The sequence below is a fragment of the Argopecten irradians genome, chromosome 16, assembly GCF_041381155.1.
Source record: "Argopecten irradians isolate NY chromosome 16, Ai_NY, whole genome shotgun sequence".
In the NCBI taxonomy this organism is placed as follows: domain Eukaryota; kingdom Metazoa; phylum Mollusca; class Bivalvia; order Pectinida; family Pectinidae; genus Argopecten; species Argopecten irradians.
This window is the reverse complement of record NC_091149.1, coordinates 32,794,107-32,815,830: the sequence shown is the minus strand read 5'-3', so window position 1 is coordinate 32,815,830 and position 21,724 is coordinate 32,794,107. Positions and strand designations below refer to the sequence as shown.

General features: G+C 36.3%; 1 long non-coding RNA gene across 1 annotated transcript; it reads right to left on the bottom strand.

Annotated features, from left to right (window-relative positions):
• Positions 1–2,909: 2,909 nt before the first annotated feature.
• On the bottom strand, positions 2,910–10,688 carry LOC138310290 (uncharacterized). The gene is made up of 3 exons (XR_011206391.1): positions 10,551–10,688; positions 3,957–4,000; positions 2,910–3,283 (listed from the first exon to the last, which is right to left on the bottom strand). It is a non-coding gene; the product is annotated as an uncharacterized lncRNA (long non-coding RNA).
• Between the last annotated feature and the right edge of the window lie 11,036 nt (positions 10,689–21,724).

Here is a 21,724-nt window from a genome sequence, read left to right as displayed (position 1 = left end):
TACTTGTAGTTGTAGTGGGTTGTATACTTGTAGTGGTGGGTTGTATACTTGTAGTGGTGGGTTGTATACTTGTAGTGGTGGGTTCTATACTTGTAGTGGTGGGTTGTATACTTGTAGTGGTGGGTTGTATACTTGTAGTGGTGGTTTGTATACTTGTAGTGGTGGGTTCTATACTTGTAGTGGTGGGTTGTATACTTGTAGTGGTGGGTTGTATACTTGTAGTGGTGGGTTGTATACTTGTAGTGGTGGGTTGTATACTTGTAGTGGTGGGTTGTATACTTGTAGTGGTGGGTTGTATACTTGTAGTGGTGGGTTCTATACTTGTAGTGGTGGGTTCAATACTTGTAGTGGTGGGTTGTATACTTGTAGTGGTGGGTTGTATACTTGTAGTGGTGGGTTGTATACTTGTAGTGGTGGGTTGTATACTTGTAGTGGTGGGTTGTATACTTGTAGTGGTGGGTTGTATACTTGTAGTGGTGGGTTGTATACTTGTAGTGGTGGGTTCTATACTTGTAGTGGTGGGTTGTATACTTGTAGTGGTGGGTTGTATACTTGTAGTGGTGGGTTGTATACTTGTAGTGGTGGGTTGTATACTTGTAGTGGTGGGTTGTATACTTGTAGTGGTGGGTTGTATACTTGTAGTGGTGGGTTGTATACTTGTAGTGGTGGGTTGTATACTTGTAGTGGTGGGTTGTATACTTGTAGTGGTGGGTTGTATACTTGTAGTGGTGGGTTGTATACTTGTAGTGGTGGGTTCACTTGTAGTGGTGGGTTGTATACTTGTAGTGGTGGGTTGTATACTTGTAGTGGTGGGTTGTATACTTGTAGTGGTGGGTTGTTATACTTGTAGTGGTGGGTTGTATACTTGTAGTGGTGGGTTGTGTATACTTGTAGTGGTGGGTTGTATACTTGTAGTGGTGGGTTGTATACTTGTAGTGGTGGGTTGTATACTTGTAGTGGTGGGTTGTATACTTGTAGTGGTGGGTTGTATACTTGTACTGTGGGTTAGTGTAGTGGTGGTTGTATACTTGTAGTGGTGGGTTGTATACTTGTAGTGGTGGGTTGTATACTTGTAGTGGTGGGTTGTATACTTGTAGTGGTGGGTTGTATACTTGTAGTGGTGGGTTGTATACTTGTAGTGGTGGGTTGTATACTTGTAGTGGTGGTTTGTATACTTGTAGTGGTGGGTTGTATACTTGTAGTGGTGGGTTGTATACTTGTAGTGGTGGTTTGTATACTTGTAGTGGTGGGTTGTATACTTGTAGTGGTGGGTTGTATACTTGTAGTGGTGGGTTGTATACTTGTAGTGGTGGGTTGTATACTTGTAGTGGTGGGTTGTATACTTGTAGTGGTGGGTTCTATACTTGTAGTGGTGGGTTGTATACTTGTAGTGGTGGGTTCTATACTTGTAGTGGTGGGTTGTATACTTGTAGTGGTGGGTTGTATACTTGTAGTGGTGGGTTGTATACTTGTAGTGGTGGGTTGTATACTTTTAGAGGTGGTTTGTATACTAGTGTAGTGGTGGGGTTGGATGTATACTTGTAGTTGGTGGGTTGTATACTTTACTTGTAGTGGTGGGTTGTATACTTGTAGTGGTGGGTTGTATACTTGTAGTGGTGGGTTGTATACTTGTAGTGGTGGGTTGTATACTTGTAGTGGTGGGTTGTATACTTGTAGTGGTGGGTTGTATACTTGTAGTGGTGGGTTGTATACTTGTAGTGGTGGGTTGTATACTTGTAGTGGTGGGTTGTATACTTGTAGTGGTGGGTTGTATACTTGTAGTGGTGGGTTGTATACTTGTAGTGGTGGGTTGTTACTGTGTGTGTAGTGGGGTTGTATACTTGTAGTGGTGGGTTGTATACTTGTAGTGGTGGGTTGTATACTTGTAGTGGTGGGTTGTATACTTGTAGTGGTGGGTTGTATACTTGTAGTGGTGGGTTGTATACTTGTAGTGGTGGGTTGTATACTTGTAGTGGTGGGTTGTATACTTGTAGGTGGTTGGTTGTGGGTTATACTTGTAGTGGTGGGTTGTATACTTGTAGTGGTGGGTTGTATACTTGTAGTGGTGGGTTGTATACTTGTAGTGGTGGGTTGTATACTTGTAGTGGTGGGTTGTATACTTGTAGTGGTGGGTTGTATACTTGTAGTGGTGGGTTGTATACTTGTAGTGGTGGGTTGTATACTTGTAGTGGTGGGTTGTATACTTGTAGTGGTGGGTTCTATACTTGTAGTGGTGGGTTGTATACTTGTAGTGGTGGGTTGTATACTTGTAGTGGTGGGTTGTATACTTGTAGTGGTGGGTTGTATACTTGTAGTGGTGGGTTGTATACTTGTAGTGGTGGGTTGTATACTTGTAGTGGTGGGTTGTATACTTGTAGTGGTGGGTTGTATACTTGTAGTGGTGGGTTGTATACTTGTAGTGGTGGGTTGTATACTTGTAGTGGTGGGTTGTATACTTGTAGTGGTGGGTTGTATACTTGTAGTGGTGGGTTGTATACTTGTAGTGGTGGGTTGTATACTTGTAGTGGTGGGTTGTATACTTGTAGTGGTGGGTTGTATACTTGTAGTGGTGGGTTGTATACTTGTAGTGGTGGGTTGTATACTTGTAGTGGTGGGTTGTATACTTGTAGTGGTGGGTTGTATACTTGTAGTGGTGGGTTGTATACTTGTAGTGTGGTTGTATACTTGTAGTGGTGGGTTGTATACTTGTAGTGGTGGGTTGTATACTTGTAGGGTTGTATACTTGTAGTGGTGGGTTGTATACTTGTAGTGGTGGGTTCTATACTTGTAGTGGTGGGTTGTATACTTGTAGTGGTGGGTTGTATACTTGTAGTGGTGGGTTGTATACTTGTAGTGGTGGGTTGTGGTTATACTTGTAGTGGTGGGTTGTATATACTTGTAGTGGTGGGTTGTATACTTGTAGTGGTGGGTTGTATACTTGTAGTGGTGGGTTGTATACTTGTAGTGGTGGGTTGTATACTTGTAGTGGTGGGTTGTATACTTGTAGTGGTGGGTTGTATACTTGTAGTGGTGGGTTGTATACTTGTAGTGATGGGTTGTATACTTGTAGTGGTGGGTTGTATACTTGTAGTGGTGGGTTCTATACTTGTAGTGGTGGGTTGTATACTTGTAGTGGTGGGTTGTTTACTTGTAATGGTGGGTTGTATACTTGTAGTGGTGGTTTGTATACTTGTAGTAGTGGGTTCTATATTTGTAGTGGTAATGGTTGAAACAGCATATTGCAGAAAAAGACTGATTACCACTATTTCGGTTATTTTAGGGACTGAAATCAAATTGATTATAAAATGTTACAAGCATGATAGTTTAAGGTATGATGTTTCTTTCTTAATGTTTACCTTTCGATGTTTCGTACGTTATTTATTTGTAATGTGAAATGAAAACCTTAGTATTCGTATACTTTATACGTGATTTCGCTCTGGTACAAATATGATTGTGAATCTAATTGTTATGTAGAGCATATTTTCAAGAAAAATAAAACATTTTACAAAACAAGGAAAACAACAGTTTGTGAAAACTACATAGAAAATAATCCAAATACCTAAAAAAATCTAATTTACACAATGTTCAGTATACTCGTATTAATTGGAAGTCTACAATACCTATACTGCCTTTGTTAGTTTAAACGCCTAGAGCTAAATCATGTATATATATATTAAAAGTCGCTTTGCCTTTTATTTGATAATTGTTACAGGTTCATTGGAAATTGTTATAATAGACACCTTCAATACACGGCCACCTGTCCTAAGCGGCCAGTGGCAGTTTTATGGAATTAGCAGTCATCATTCATTCTGATCGTTATTTTTGCTGCCGTTTTTTAAAACAACTATTGATCACGTGGCCATTCTTCGAGTTGATTAAATCGTGTTTTTGTTTTAACAGTTAAACTTTACATGTAAGTACTTCCGATCCGTGGTTATGTGGAAGCGCGCTCTCACCTCGTAACATGGCGACAGTAGATACTTCCTACGGCTCGCTCTCACTACAATAAAACAATAAAGGCAGAGTTAGAAGTTTTAAAACAATCATTTTAAAACTGTGCCCCTTAAATGTCGGTATACAGTAACATGCCAAAATACTCAGTCATTTTTTCTTTCTTATATTTGATTTCACTTTCTTTAATCAATTTCCACTGGATAGTTTCTCATTTAAATTTCATCACGACGTAGCAAACATTTTACAGATTCATTAATTTCTATAATTTGGCATTGCTGTTTGCAACAGATAATTCATGTTACATGTTTACGTGGTAATATGAAATAAGAAAAACAAAACCGACGACCTATTTGTATTACACTACACGTAGTCATTTATTTCACAAAATAGAGAAATTAAGCATATTATTGATCAATATATCTATAATTTATAATGTCATGGAACCCTTATATAAATAAATCTATAAGGTTGAATCGAGTCAAAATACATATTCTAAAATGTGTCACTGTACATTAACACAACAGTTCACAATAGTGTGCTTTCTGCTCCTGGATATGTTTGATACATGAAATGATGATAATCTTACAAAACAAGATGCAAGCCTATGATGATGACAATTAATGTAACGCTAATGTTTGTGTTGTGTTGCTTGTAATAGAGTTCCTTTTATTTTCCAGTATGCTGATAGCGACACCAAACAGAATATCACACCCGGTCATATTACACTGACAACGGGCAACTCATTCCTTGGATACTGAAATTGACTTTTACAGTATCTGCGGCAATGCGACAATCCTTTGTATTTTCTGGCTATAGCAGATCCATATTAGGATGGTTTGTAATATAAATTATAAAACAGTATTCATGGCTTTAAATGAAAGTACAGATTTAGATGAACAACCCAAATGGCAATAATAAAGCTCAATCATATTATTTGAGCACCTTTTGTTTGGGAACGTTTGCTAATGCGTAATAGTGGTGTTGTATTCGATAATTAATATAAACTTTTCCTTTCAATAATTGTTTAAAATACGCACAAAGCGATTTCATTGTTTCTCCATCGCATTTAGCATTCAGGAGAAGAGAAGAGGCGCTGTGCAGTGAAAATGAAAGAAAATTGCAAAGATGACTTCTCCCGTTCTAACACATAAAGGGACAATTCAGTCTAAGAGTACATTACAATATGCACATATTTCGGAAACAAACCATTTCTAATAGAAATTAAATAAGGTAGTTTTATGGTGATATGCCAGAAAAGCCCACTGTAGTGAAATGTATGTGAAATATTTACTGTCCGCCATAACACATATTAAAACAGCAGTCGGATGTTTTGTATGCCGAATCATGGCCCTTGACAGTGTAGTAAATAATCTTACTAAAATACAGATCCTTTATTTTCACTACGTTTGATAAGAATATCTGACAACATCCCATCAAGGGTCACGTTCTGGTGACCTTTGGAAAATGGCCAATCAAATTGATGCTGCCAGAATCTTGACTGGGGACGAAATAGCTTTAAAAGGCTGTCCTAATTATTTTCGTGTACGTAGTCATTTCGACCAAAGAGCACAACAAAGCGAAATGTATATGTATACTGCGATGAAATGGCATTACCAATTGACGTAGCAAGGTGTAGAAAATGTATTTGATCTGAAGTACACGTGGTAAAAGGTCATCCGAACATTACACCTTATGGAATATTGTCAGATCCTCTATTGAACGGAGGGGTTATAAGAATCTGTAGTTAAATCAGATTGTGTTGTATAGAAAAGTTTGCTTGGAACTACTCAAATCGCTCTTACAGTAGTGTGTTAACCTTATCAGATACATGTCCTTGTCTAAAAATAATTTCATCATCTCCTCAGTGGTTTTGTTATATGTTTCACAAGGAATGTAGAACAATACATTTATGTCATATTTACCTTCGTTGTTATTTAACAGAATTAGTCTCACTGAATTGTCCCTAAAAAGTTATATGTGCCATAACGTGATGAACATTTTAACATTAAACTTTTTCTTTAAAACTCGATTGGCAATTACCAGGTTGGATGAATTAAGCTGTGAAAATCATTCAAATGGACAAACAAGCATGTATGATACCTTGTGAACGTACATTATAACACAGAATATATGCACTTGTTTTTTATGCCTTATGTACATTGTATGTTTAGATGGAAATGCCTGCATAAATCACTTTACAATTACTAATAACTTTTGTGATATATAAAATGGAAGTGTAGACCACAACCTGGCTCCATGGTCTCACCATACGTATCCATTTCATGAAAAATTGGCACCATGGAGTTCCGCGCCCCAATCGACGAAATTTTCTTGTGATTGCTGTTGAAAAGGGCTGCTATCATCTTATTGACAACACTTTGTATAGTTGTGCAGGGTGATTTTGGAAAAAAATATCGCTCTTTCTACAGTACTAACCGTTTTTATGAAGACGTGCTGGAAATTTTAATTTTAACCGCTAAATCTATGTGGGATAGGATTTTTGTCTCGGTGAGCTTTCCACCCTTCATGTGTATAACGTGACGCTACCCAAATTGGAAACTTTTTGAAGATAATTGTAAAAAAAAATTTAACGTGTGCATGAATCCAGATTTTTCTCTTTACTTTCCACAAATAGATGCGTTCAGTTTTAATTTCCTGATTTGTTTACTTATCAGCAGTGCATATATTTTGAAATAGAGAGCTTGAAGCATGTCCTGTTTAGCCCCGTGTTTCAGCAAGTTCCAGTACCCAAAATGCAACACCTCCTAAATATGGTTTATTTAAAAAATGTACAGATATCATAAAAAATGTCATTCAAGAAAAGTTAAAACATTTTTTTTAGTTTATTTAAGTCACATACCTGTCAAAAATATCCCATTGTGCATTTGTTTTTCTTTTTTTTAAATATATAGTGTTTTTTTTGTTGTTGTCGCATGACTTCGTTTCCCGGATTTTTCCACAATTTCGTTTTTAAATACAGATAAAAAGCAACTGGTAAGAAAATGACATCTAATAATTGTCACAGTAACTATTCAGCACCTTAATTTTTGTTCAGGACAGTTATTGGTAGTTTTGATTGTAAACTGAAAATTCTGTATCACATATTTTAAAAGTGTCCCATTTTGGGTAGCGTTCCATTTTGGGTAGTGTCACGTTAGTACTATGTAGAATACGAATTTTATTGATTTTTGATCTAGAATGTCTAAAATAGTCTATGGACACTTTGGTTGATCCATTTTGATATAAACTGTATCTACTTATTCTCAGATCCATTTTACTGATAACAGACAAAACAGCTGTCCAATTCCTTGACGGTCGAGCGTAAAGCAGAATGAACTCCATACGCCATGATTATAGGCTGTGGTATGTCGCAGTAACGCATTAATATCCATCCAACCAACATACAGGGGCAAGTATTTTGTGGTGGCAACAAAGCGGTGTCACAACAGAAATCACAATATATTTATAATGAAATTAAAGAAACACAATCATTAGTTCGACTTTTACGACCACTCCCTTAGGCGTCAGTTATATTTCTCACGCCTTATCTGGAGAAACATAAAATCACTTCCAAGACGAAACCTATCACCTCGGGAAATATCACACCTTCGGATAAAAAAAAACCTCCCTATCACACTGTCACCGGGCCAGTTAAATACATAATATAGATTCATATTAACCAGGTGCATAACACATTTCTGTCACATTCAAAAATTGTTTACTACTGTCTATAACAGGTATTTTTATCAACCTACACATTTATACAGTTTTAAACCTGTAAATGTAGACTGGTGAGTTGTAAATTTGATTGATTCAGATATGAAATATAAGGAGACGCATTTCAAAACAAACGCTGGTTAGTACATTATTTTTGATATTTTATTCAATAGTAATACAAACATTTGATCAACGTCGTTATGTTCAGGTGTACCTAAGGTTAATATTATCACAATCTAAAACATGGAATAACACCGAAAAGCGTTTTCTCCAATAATTATGAAATCAGAAAATAGTGTTGGTTTCCTAGATCTTTTTATTATTCACCTTTTGTACCATCCATTTTAATAACGCGATATCAGTTTACAAAGTTGAAACAAAACTTGTATAATTAAGATTAATTACAACCGCCTATGCATGTCGGCATTGTCTGTCTTTACTCTGTAACTGAAATTGTATTTGGAGCTTTTAACTACCTCGTTGTGATCATGATATAAAGGTCTTTTATACTCTTGAAATAAAATTTAGCTTGACGACATAAAACATGATTTTGATACCGTTTTTGACACAAAAGGAAAACTGTCACACATCTTTACTGGGCTACTGTATTTTTGCAATAACACAGGCCACTGGGACCTTTTGATTTTTTAATCGTTTTATAACGATTGGGTTCGTGGACAGATTTATATTGTTCGTGAAAAACAAAATGTATTTGTTGGTTTGTTTGTTTTCGAGCACGAATGGTGTTGACTTTCATTAAAGATATCTCATTCTTATTATTCTAACCTCTAAACAATCTGAGACATGATATCAGATGTTTTGTATGATCGGGTGATATGTTTGAATATGTTCATAGAATGGTAGGTAAGCAATATTACAAGTATCTAGTCTGTCGATATACCAGATAATAGTTACAAAGTTATGAGTTTGTGGGTTTTATTAGTTATCGTCCCATAACAGCCAGGGGCATGTAAGGACGTGCCAGGTTTGTTGGTGTAGGAAAGCCGGAGTACCCGGAGAAAACCCTCAAACTATATTAAATAAAATTAGCTGATATACACTAAACCCGAAGTTGTGTTGAATGTAACTAACATACGTTTATTTCTTTCATTACTATAGACTAAACATAAGATAAACGGCTCAGCGAATGGGCATTAAATATAAGGTCTGGATAAGCCTACATTTTAGTAACCGCGTACCAATAAATCATACCCCACTGCCTCCACTGCAACCACGATTACGGAAATTGTAGTAGTGAATCCACACACTCCACCCCAACATCAGTCACAACTCCCAAAGCCCCAATCAATCCGACCAACTCCACCCAGTACAACACCAAAACACAACCCACACCCACTCCTCACCCAAGTGGTGCAACCATACTATAACCTACAAATACTACAGTTAGGGCCTTCTACGAACGACCGCCATACACTTTACTTACAAACACAAACAATTAGATCTATAGCACCACCAATCATATAGCATACACTTAGGTCAACACACATAGCTTACTTAACATAGACTACACTCAGAGGCTTTACATACACTTAGTCTACAAACATAGCTTATATACACTTAGTCTACACACATAGCTTATATACACTTAGTCTATACACATAGCTTATATACACTTAGTCTACACACATAGCTTATATACACTTAGTCTACACACATAGTTTATATACACTTAGTCTAGTCACATAGCTTATATACACTTAGTCTACACACATAGCTTATATACACTAAGTCTACACACATAGTTTATATACAACTTAGTCTACACACATAGCTTTATATGCACTTAGTCTATAACACATAGCTTATATACACTTAGTCTACACACATAGTTTATATACACTTAGTCTACACACATAGCTTATATACACTTAGTCTACACACATAGCTTATATACACTTAGTCTACACACATAGCTTACATAGTGTAAGTTTAGTCTTCATAGACGTAGTACATGCATTTAACTAGTACCTAGTTTCATAAACTCAAATCCTACATACATGGATTACAAACTTAGTTGCATTAAAACGTGATCATAAAGCACAGCAAGGCAGTATGTTAAATTACATGAGAAAAACATAAAACCTGAATGATTTTTTACAGAAAAATTCAGAAAAAGAAATAAGGGTGTTAATGTAATCTGGACGAACATGCTTTTTACGAATATTTTCATGAATTATCTTCCACTGCACTCAAGAGAATGAAATGGTAACTGACTTTATACACGATTATGATACATGTAATAATATTTCTAATTCAGTTTTAATGAATTAGATGCCGATATTACTGAGAAGGAGATACTTAAAGCTATTAACATATGAATTTAGAAAAAAAATGTGACGAATGTAAATACATTGCAAGGTGAGATGTCTCTTTACACTAATTACATGTACGTGTACGCTGCGAGTATGTTGTGTGTCTGTACATATTGTATTGTTTTTCCTGTTTTCACAGTATATATATGCACTGTACTGATAAAACAATTGGTTTAAAGTGATAAAGAACTGAACTGAACTGAACTGAAGTTTTGACTTAGGTATTTTTTGTCTCATCACCCTTATTTGATTTACCACTTAGGCCGGCACATAGCCTTAGCTTATACCCACCTATTTTCACACAGCCCATAAAAAGTATTTTTCTTTTTAATGAAGTGTGACGGAATTAAGATTTTGATCATCATCTTTATTAAAGATGTTAATAATAAACTCTAAAAGTGGTTATGTAGAAAAGATGTTTATATGAAGTTAAAATGATATACCGCAATTTTGTTCGACAAATAGCCTATACCATTAAATGATGAAATATATAGAGACATGAATGTTTTAGTAAATAAAACAATAAAATAAAATATATAAACTCACCCTTGCAGATATTTCCCGTTTTGATCAACGTTTGTTAAAAAAAGTGTCAGAAGTCCTTTTTTGGATCACATTTCCTGTAATGTAACACAAATAATTCCGTTTTCACTAAAGTTTTAAATTAATGTTTTTACAAATTTTTCTTATGATCCTGACGATCGGAAAGTACTTAAAGTATAGAATATTTATCTCTGAGAAAAGGGGGCGTGCTATTACATACTTAATGACGTCACCAAAATAAATAATACTTGAATAAAAAAACTATTATTCACGTGATCTGAGAAGTCTGATTAGCTTAAAGATAGGGGATTTAGACAACACAAAATCATCGTAAAATAAAGAACTGGCTTATATAAAAATAACTACTATAATGAAACTCACCAACCATATATTAAATAGAGGTTACACAACGAGCAGCTATTGGATATTGAATTTATTTCTCTCGAGTGAATTATTTTTTAAAGTTACAAAAGAGCATGAGCTTTCTGCTTTCACATACTGGACGCTTTCCAACTGCAGTCTTGACGTCAATGCAAGCCGCCTGTCTACAACTCACAAACATAGCACAATGGCGTCCACTCTATTATTTATGACGTTGTTTTATGACGTGACACTAAGAAATAAGTTGTTCGGTCAAAGTTTTTACCTTGTAGTCAGCCAATCAGAATGCGCACAGAGTTTATACCAACGTGTCATTACATGCAAATTGTTAATCAACAGCTGCATCGTTTATTTTATATCCAGAGAGTTGTGGAAGAAGACCCACTTTCTCCTTGTTTCCAATTGTAACATAATTTGTTTTTATATGTAAAAGTCATTATTTTTTCTTGGATGGTCTCTCATGCAATGGTTTGACTGTAAATAGAGCGTTTTTCATGTAAAGTTAATAACATTTCTGTATTCATTCAATAACAATGAAAACATAGTCCGTTCAATAGTTAAATATATGTTCCTTTTACACATAAAATGCTAACGATAACCTTCACACATATAGTGCGGCGTAAAACGGTTCGATACCAGAATACCATCGAGAAATGAGGTATGTGAATTTGTGTTTGAAGATACATTTACTCTCCAGTTTTACACGTCTCTTAATATCAGAGAAGTAATCTGATTAAAATACAGAATCTTTTATCACTATTTTTGATAAGAGGATCTGCCAACACCCCATTGGGGTCAACGTCCAGGTGACCTTTGGCAATGGCCTATTACATTGCTGCTACCAGAATCTTGACTTGGACAAAGCTGCTTAAAAGGCTGCTATAAATTTTCGTGTACGTAGTCACCTCGCCCAAAGAGCACAGCAAATTTAACTTTATCCTGCAACTGTCCCACAAACTGACCGATAACTACTGCCGGATAAACTTGTGCTTTATCCGTCAATACGATATGCTTAGCCGCGTCCGTCAATACGATCACGTGAATTTGTTCCATTTCTGACGGAACTTTTTTATAATAACTTGGACCCAGAAAATAGTACATTGAACCTTCCGGTGAATGAAACGTCATTCAGTATGATCTTCCCGCTAAAACGTGACGTCACATTCATCGAAATTTGACGTCATTTTTACGATATCGGAAATCTGCGTATGGCGGACGTCTTTTTCTTTTTTGGCTTTTGCATGGTACAAGGTTTGTATTGTTTTTAGGGTAATTCTTTAATGGGGGGGGACATTGGTTGTTTTTGATGTATTTCAAGTTTTATAGTGATATATTCACACCTGAATTCAATTTACTTTTACTGTTTGTGATCCTTAAGACCCGCTTATTACGAGAAAGCAGTGAAAAACACTACGGTTTGATATCAGATCTGACAACATCCCATTAGAGGAAACTCGTTTTAGCCTAGCACGTCAGGATGAAAATCTAATTGGAAATGGCCATTATCAAATTGGCCACTGCCAGAATCTTGATGGGACGAAACTAGTTTCGAAAAAGCTGTCCAAAGCCAATTATTTTACTAACAGTGCACGTAATCATCTCGCCGCAAAGTGTAACAATGCTAAAATGTATATGCTTAATGGCACGAAATAGCGTTATCAAATTGACGTAGAAATGTGTAGAAAATGTAATTTGTCTGGAGTTCACGTGGTTAAAAGTAGTCATACGAACAGATGACCCCATATGGGATTATTGTCAGATCCTATATTAAATCGGAGTGTTATAAGGATCTGTAATTTATATCAGATTGCGTTTGCTGAGCACTAAGCGGGAGCCAGAAACTACCATACTTTATAATAGACTTGGTAATATTAATAAAAACATTTGAATGGCATAATTTATGAATTTACTGATTTGATTGATGGGGCTTAACGCCCATGACGCACATTTATACCACACACTCATCATATAAGATGAAACGAAAATATAATCATTAAACTGCCTTCTTGGATATTTGCAATTTATGGTCCTATAATTCCAAACGACTCCGTTATTCAAATTCGTCCCCCTAAGAAGGCATTTGATGCTTAAGTAAAATTAACAATTGTTAACAATATTTAACTATGCTTGTTTATCAATAATAAGTTAATTAAGTGAATAAAGGTTTAAAAAATAAGGGACATAACGCTTACCACTTAAATGAATTTGGCATTAAATGCCACTTTTATTTTATATTTAGTTTTTATTTGTTTTCATACTAAATCCAACTCTCTGATTGGCAAATTCTTTTTCTTCATACCGAGAAATGGCGCGAAAGTCCGACGTAATCATGACGTCATAATATAGACTTCGACGTTGGGTATTGATTTAGAAAAAAAATCCATTGGAAAATCAATAAAATCTTACGTTGAAACGTATTTTATGTTATCAAGTAGTCTGAAAAATTAATTACAAGCATTGATGTAACTATTTTTAAACTTCATAGGGTTGGGGCTACGCGGGTTCACACACAGTTTGCAAACAAAATTTATTTCATATTCCTATGAAGTTAAAAAATGGTAACACCAATGCTGAAATAGACAAAATGTGACTATTATTGACATCACTAATAATAACATTGCAACATCAACCAGATCATTGTTAATAAAAAGTTTTCCTTGTCTAACTTAAACAATTGCAGAGACCTCTTAGCATGATTTAATAATTTAATATTAGCATTAATTTATCTTCCTATGGAATCTATGATCTATGCATTATGAAGATTGTCTGCAAATCTATATAGACTATGGATTCCATTGACAGAGAGTTTAATGCTAAATCAATTTTGATTTGACGTCTTCAATTTTATCAGTGATGTCATAATGGTCACATTCTAAAAAGATGTTGCCAGATCCTGATATCAAACGTAGTGATAATAAGGATCTGTATTTTAATCAGATTGCAGCAAACGGGGAGTTGGACGATCGGGTGGGGTGTGTTGCTTGGTGTCTTCGGCGGCATACTTCAATGATATAGCACTATAAAAAGGGCAACAGTTCCACTATACAAGAAGGCACAACATAAATATACCGCAGTCTCCCAAAAACACGCACCTCGCACAACACACTGCATACATGGGAGGCCGTCCTTACATGACCATCGCTATTAATAGGACGTTATTAAAGATGCTCCACTGCCGACAGAGCATAAATGATATTCATCATTTGAACAATAATTAGTGTTTAATCGTGGATATTTATGTCTAATTAACACAAAAAAATAATATAAAATAATTTATTTTGCCATTGGTGCATGCGCAATCAGTACTTCATTCCATATAGGATATAGTGCCACGGATTTTTTTTCGGGATGCAATTTATTATTTTTCATATTTTTAACTTGAAGGAAAATTAGAATTTGTTTGTTTGTTTGTTTGATTAATTAACGTCCTATTAACAGCTATGGTCATGTAAGGACGGCCTCCCATGTATGCAGTGTGTTGCGTGTATGTTGTGCAAGGTGCGTGTTTCGGGAGACTGCGGTATATTCATGTTGTGTCTTCTTGTATAGTGGAACTTTTGCCCTTTTTATAGTGCTATATCACTGGAACATGCCGCCGAAGACCTAGTATACATAATGTCTACTTATTTTTTTTATTAAAATATTTTGATAATCCATAGTATGGCAACTGCGGTCAACATGTTCCATGAAGGTTGTTGTTGTCCCTTGTAAGTGAATAGGCCAGTAGGTTTTTTTTCTTGTTAGGCACGAAATTATGGATCTATACAAATTACAAACGTAGAGAAATAAAACTCAATGATTAGGATGGTAAAATCAATAGTTAAGTTTAGCATAGAAATATGAGCTCAAGACGCTGCTGCTACGCAGACCAAAATTATCCCCGTTACTTTAAACAACTTCCTGTTTGAGGCCTTACCTGGATGTTCGCTGGAATAGCATGACTCCTCAGCGTTTCCGTATCTATATTGTTGTCCAGCAAATGAATTAAAGCAACTATGCTCTGTTGCGTGAAGCGATACCTTGATATGAGGTCAGTATCACTCAGAGAATAGAGCGGATCGTTTCTGTCATGAAATACTCGTTCCCGTCTGAATGCTTTGCGATTTATCAGCAACGACATATCCGCCATTTTGTTTCTACGGAGGTGAAACTTAGGCTTAGCCTTTTACTTAGGCCTGCTTCTAGCCAGGCCTAGGATTTCGGACTAACATTAGGTCGGACCTAACTTACGCCCTTTAGTGAAACGGATTTTAGTCGGAAAGTTAGTCTAGTCTCGAAGTTAGTCCCAACTAAGCTTCTTAGTCCCAGACTTAGGCTGCTTAGTGAAACGGACTCCTGAAGCTTAACATATATTTTAAAAAAAGTTCGGCCAATAGTCAGATGAAGGTTAAGGCCAATGGCCCTCTTGTTATGCTATCAAATTTTAAAACATTTTAAAACTATTGGCATTATTGCAATATGTTAATAACTAATATTTCAAATTTCAGACAAGTTCATTTGGAATACTGATACTACAAAGCTGTTGATAAGCCAAAGACCAGATAAAACAAAAAGATTTAAACTCCAGCGATTCACTAAAAAGGCCATATGGACAGACATTGCTAAAACATTCTCCTCCGAAGTCGGTATGGTAATAGCATGGGAGCAGGCAAAATGGAAGTTATGAAATTAGAGAGAATATTCAAGGAAACAAAATTGGTTAATCAGAAATCCGGCAGTGGAAGAAAAGATTTATTGTATGAGAGGGAACTGGAAGAGTGTGTGGGAGAAAGTCCGAACATTCAACTACACTATGTGGTTGAATCTAGGAAAAGAATGAAAGTATTGTGGAGTTGCTTAAAGACATGGGAGAGGAGAGGTTTGTTTGATTAATTAACGTCCTATTAACAGCTATGGTCATGTAAGGACGGCCTCCCATGTATGCGGTGTGTTGCGTGTATGTTGTGCGAGGTGCGTGTTTCGGGAGACTGCGGTAAATTCATGCTACGTCTTCTTGTATAGTGGAACTATTGCCCTTTTTATAGTGCTATATCACTGAAGCATGCCGCCGAAGACACCAAGCAACACACCCCACCCGGTCACATTATACACACAACGGGCGAACCAGTCGTCCCACTCTCCATTAGCTGAGCGCTAAGCAGGAGCAGAAACTATCACTTTTATAGACTTTGATGTGTCTCGGCCAGGGGACAGAACCCAGAGCCTTCCTCACAGGGGCGAACGCTCAACGCAAGGCCAAAAGTGAGGCGGTGCCAAGGAAGGCATTAGGAAAGATAAAGTCAGTTAGAAAAAAAAGATAAGATCCTAAATTTAGTCGCCTTTTACGATCATGCAATATGGGCAGCAAGTACAATTCTAACGCCCTACCTGCAGGGCAAGAATATGATTCTATCCATATATATATATAAAATAATAATAATTACCTTTTCACGTGATGCGAGTTCACTGCAATACTTCTGCATCCATGGGTTGTCTTCAAGTCGATGTCCATCATCCAACATGTGTTATGTGCCGCTAAATTGTATGACGTAATAAACATAATCCACCAGATAGTTTACAACGGACGCAGTAACAAATGTCCCGAGCGTCCATTGTAATCTGACGCTTGCTGTAAACAAGAGATTCCAGAGGGATCTTGGCGCCCACCAAAGAAATGATCTATGTCTGACAATGGAAAGAGGGATCTTTTCCCTGCTTTTTTAAACTTTTTCAAACACACTACATATAAAATTTGAAACAGATCGCTATAGTACTTTTCTAAGACATAGTGGTAACAAACTTCAACAATGAAATCTAAGATGGCGGCCGGTTTGCCATCTTGTTTACCGATCAGTGCCGAAAGGCATTATGGATCAGTCCGTAAATGAACTATGCACAACTAGGGTACAAGGGGAAACTATGCATGGAATTTGAGAAAGATCCCTTCAGTACTTTTTGAGAAATAAATGATAACAAACTTTAACTATCAAAATCCAAGATGGCCGTCAGTCGGTCATCTTGTTTCCGATCGGTCCCAAAATGCAATATGCACAATTAGGGTCCTAGGGGAACCTGTATATGAGATTTGAGAAAGATCCCTTCTGTACTTTTTGAGAAATAGCAGTAACAAACTTTAACTATCAAAATCCAAGATGACCGCCTGTCGGCCATCTTGTTCAACGATCGGTACCAAAATGCAACATGCACAACTAGGGCCCTAGGGGAACCTATATATGAAATTTGAGAAAGATCCCTTCAGTACTTTTTGAGAAATAGCGGTAACAAACTTTAACTATCAAAATCCAAGATGGCTGCCTGGCGGCCATCTTGTTCACCGATCGGTCCCAAAATGCAACATGCACAACTAGGGCCCTAGGGGAACCTAATTATGAAATTTGAGAAAGATCCCTTCAATACTTTTTGAGAAATAGCGGTAACAAACTTTAACTATCAAAATCCAAGATGGCCGCCTCTCCGCCATCTTGTTCATCGATCGGTCCCAAAATGTAATATGCACAACAAGGGTCCTAGGGGAACCTGTATATGAAATTTGAGAAAGATCCCTTCAGCACTTTTTGAGAAATAGCGGTAACAAACTTTAACTATCAAAATCAAAGATGGCCGCCTGTCGGCCATCTTGTTGACTGATCGGTCCCAAATGCAATATGCACAACGAGGGTCCTAAGGGAACCGACATATGAAATTTGAGAAAGATCCCTTCAGTACTTTCTGAGAAATAGCGGTAACAAGAATTGTTAACGGACGGACGGACGGAAGGACAGACGGAAGGACGGACGACGGACGAAAGGCGATTTGAATAGCCCACCATCTGATGATGGTGGGCTAAAAATACCAGATATATGTTTCCTATTTCAGAATTTGGGTTTTGCAGTAGCCAATGGCTGTTTCGCTTGGAGTAGTTACTCACAAGAAAAGTAATTGTTTATTTAAGAAACAACACTCGGGTTAATCATGTGATTTTAGAGAAGCCGATTGCGGATGTATTGTCACGTTATGTATACTGTAACAACATATACCTTTCGATTCGACGACATGAAAAGGACGAGAAAAATCGTCTATAATCACAAATTAGATAACAAAAACATCGGTTGTATATGTCACTCGCTATACGGAAATCAACCATTCTACAAATTCGTACATAGGTGTGAAAACAAAAGATATGGCCGTAATTCTGATATTGAAGGATGGTTTCTGTTTTTACAATGATGAGTGGACAAAAAACTCGAAATAGCGTTCTTGTTCTGAGTAATATGTAGAAACTTTGTCCTTAAAATCACAACTCTTTTGGAATCAAATTACCAAATAACGTCGCACGGCATATTTGGCTGTATAGACATTCACGTTCACAATTATATATGTACATCCTAAAACAAACAACGAAACCGGTTGATATTTTTATAATCGACTTTTTTTTATTGTGGCGTAATCCTGTAATTTGCGTGCTTATTTTACAATACGCTGAAATGGGTTCACAATTACATCTCCACAAGGCAATTGAATAATGTTAAGATATTATAGTATGTGTTCTATAGAAAATGGAAGACGCGTTCAATTGAATTTACGCTCATAATACTGATGTTGGAAACGAAAATCATGAATTGTTTCAATGCAGTAATGAAATGGTGAAACGTTTACGAGACATGTATATACCAAGTTACTATTACAGAAACCATAGTGTTATTAGAATGTAAGGTCTACTTACTATATATATGTAAATTTTTGAAAAAAAAAAGAAAAACTTGATTGAGCATGTACATCACTAATACATATTGAAATGCACTGTCGTGCTTACATACTTGTATGTCTGAGAGTGGAATAAAATATGAAATCTTAATAAACCAGACGAAGATCAATCCGAGAAAATGTACACAATATAAACAAGTAAACTAAATAAAGATTATGTGTATATATTTGATACCAGTACACGATTGTAAGCAAAAACAATGTTACTTGTCAGTTATTTTGATCGATACCTTTATATCAGATACATATAGATTGTACATGCAAGGATTTTTACTGGATAACGCAAGGATTTGTAAATGTCTCACTTTTAAATCCTTGTATATATTTTTTCTCCTTATATATGGAGTCGTTTTTGAGTAGTGAAACAAGAGATCCCAGAGGGATCTTGGCGCCCACCAAAGAATGATCTGTATCTGACAAAGTGTTACATGAACGAATAACAGAAAGGAGAAACCAGCAGCTAAATTCAAAACACAATTTAATTATATATACAATATTATACAGAGATGGTTTACGATATCTAAAGTAATTGGTGGTGGTACAAGACTAGTACGATGATTTAAAGTGTTACTTATCTGTATGCGAATGTCCTGGTATAATCCTTGATCCTTCCAGGTTTCAAATTAACAATAATCACAAATCCACAAGGAAAATTGAATGTCCACAGATGATTTGTAAAGTTCCAGGCAATATGAATAAATCCACACAAAGTGTTATAATCCACAGATAAAGTCACAATAGCTCTCCCAATAGAATCTTATATGGCGCTGTACAATTCTTAAAATGTCTTATTACAGGTCTCATTACAGTTCTGATTAGCCTTGGGCAGCTGGAGTATATATAGCTTAACCCTAATTCAAGAATATTGGAGAACCTTCTACTTCTAGAAGTATCTAACTAAAAACAGTAAACAAGTAAACACACAGAACTTTCTGGAAATAGATCATTCTAGATCTCTACTTATAATCAACATGTTTACAAACATATTTCTTTATACGATGATAATATTCTAGAAAGTTCTATAACCTAAAATTAATTATGTGAACTTTATAGGATGTATTGATAAAAAAAAACTATAGGAGTTATCTCCCTTATCTCATAACTACATGTATTTAGTGTCATACATAACACACCCCTCCTTAAAGAAAAGAAAGTTTTCTTGAAAAGGAAACTTTCTTGACATATTAAGTCATATTTAAATCATTGATAAAGCATCAGCTAGAATATTGTCTTTCCCTTTGATATGTTTTATGTCAAGATTGTACTCTTGCAAAGTCAAACTCCACCTGAGAATTCTTTGATTTTTGTTTTTCATTTTTCCAATGAATGTTAAAGGGTTGTGGTCGGTGAAGACCAACACAGGCACAACTGTAGTGCAGAGATACACATCAAATTGGTTCAAGGCCAAAATCAATGCTAAACATTCTTTCTCAATGGTGGAATAATTTCTCTGGTGTTTGTCAAATTTTTTCGAGAAGTAATAAATTGGATGGTCAATTTGTTCAGTACCTTCTTGCATTAAAACAGCACCAACACCTACATCACTGGCGTCAACAAACAGTTTAAACTGTTTATTGAAATCTGGAGCAGTCAGAACTGGTGAGTTTGATAGTATGGCTTTCAATTTCTCAAATGCAGACTTACATTCGTCTGACCAAACAAATTTGACATTTTTCTTTAACAAAGCAGTAAGTGGAGCTGCTATAACAGAGAAATTTTGACAAAATTTTCTGTAGTATCCAGCCATACCAAGAAATCTCATCAGCTCTCTCTTGCCTCCAGGAGCTGGAAAATCTATAATTGATTCTACTTTTGCCTGAACAGGTTTAACCTGCCCCTGTCCTACAACATGGCCTAAAAATTCAACAGTTGCATGACAAAATTCACATTTCAACAAGTTTACAGTCAATTTCATGGTAGTGAGTCTTTCGAAGAATTCACGAATCCCGCGTAGATGGTCTTCCCACGTGTCGTGGTAGTTGATGACGTCATCGATGTATCCATCACAGCCTTCCAGGTCTGATATCACGCTGTTAAGAAGACGTTGAAATGTTGCCGGGGCATTCTTCATACCAAACGGCATAACTTTATACTGGTACAAACCTTGTGAGGTTACAAATGCCGACACTTCTTTAGCTCTTTCTGTTAATGGCACCTGCCAATACCCTTTCAACAGGTCAAACTTGCTTACGTACTTGGCTTTGCCAACTTTGTCAATACACGAGTCAATCCTTGGAATTGGATAAGAGTCTGTTTTACTGACAGAGTTTACTTTTCTGAAGTCAGTACAGAACCTGTATGTCTTGTCTGGCTTTGGCACCAGAACACATGGAGAGCTCCATTCACTTTTGCTTGGTTCAATAATATCATTGTCCAACATGTATTGAATTTCTTTCTTTAAGTGTTCTTCTTTCAAAGGATTGACACGGTAAAGATGTTGCTTGACAGGTGGCGCATCGCCTACATCCACGTCATGATAGATAGCATCTGTTTTACCTGGTGTATCCGGAAACAAATGTTTAAACTCAAGTATCAAATCTTTCAGTTCATTGCGTTCCTTTTCTGATAGATGACATAGTTTCTTGTCCAAGTTCGCGAGCACATCTGAGTTCCGTAACTTAAGACCACAGTCTAAACCTACATCTTGTACACCACCATCTAAGTCTAATTTACAAATATCAGCTGTACTTTCACTTTGTGATGGTACAGAGGCCAAAGTAGCAATAGGTTGAGAGGTCTTGCTCTCTTCTCTATCTACATATTTCTTAAGCATATTAACATGACATAATTGAGTTTTCTTGCGCCTCCCTGGAGTTTGTACAATGTAGTTAACATCATCGACCTTTTTCGCAACAACATAAGGTCCAAAATATCTAGCTTGCAAAGACTGACCCGGTATTGGTAATAGAGCCAAAAATTTGTCACCTGGATCAAAACTTCTTGCACGGGCATCTTTATCATACCATGTTTTCATTTTGGTTTGAGTAACGGCCAAATTTTCTTTTGCCAGTTCACATGCCCTTGTCAACCTTTGCTTAAAGTTAGACACATAC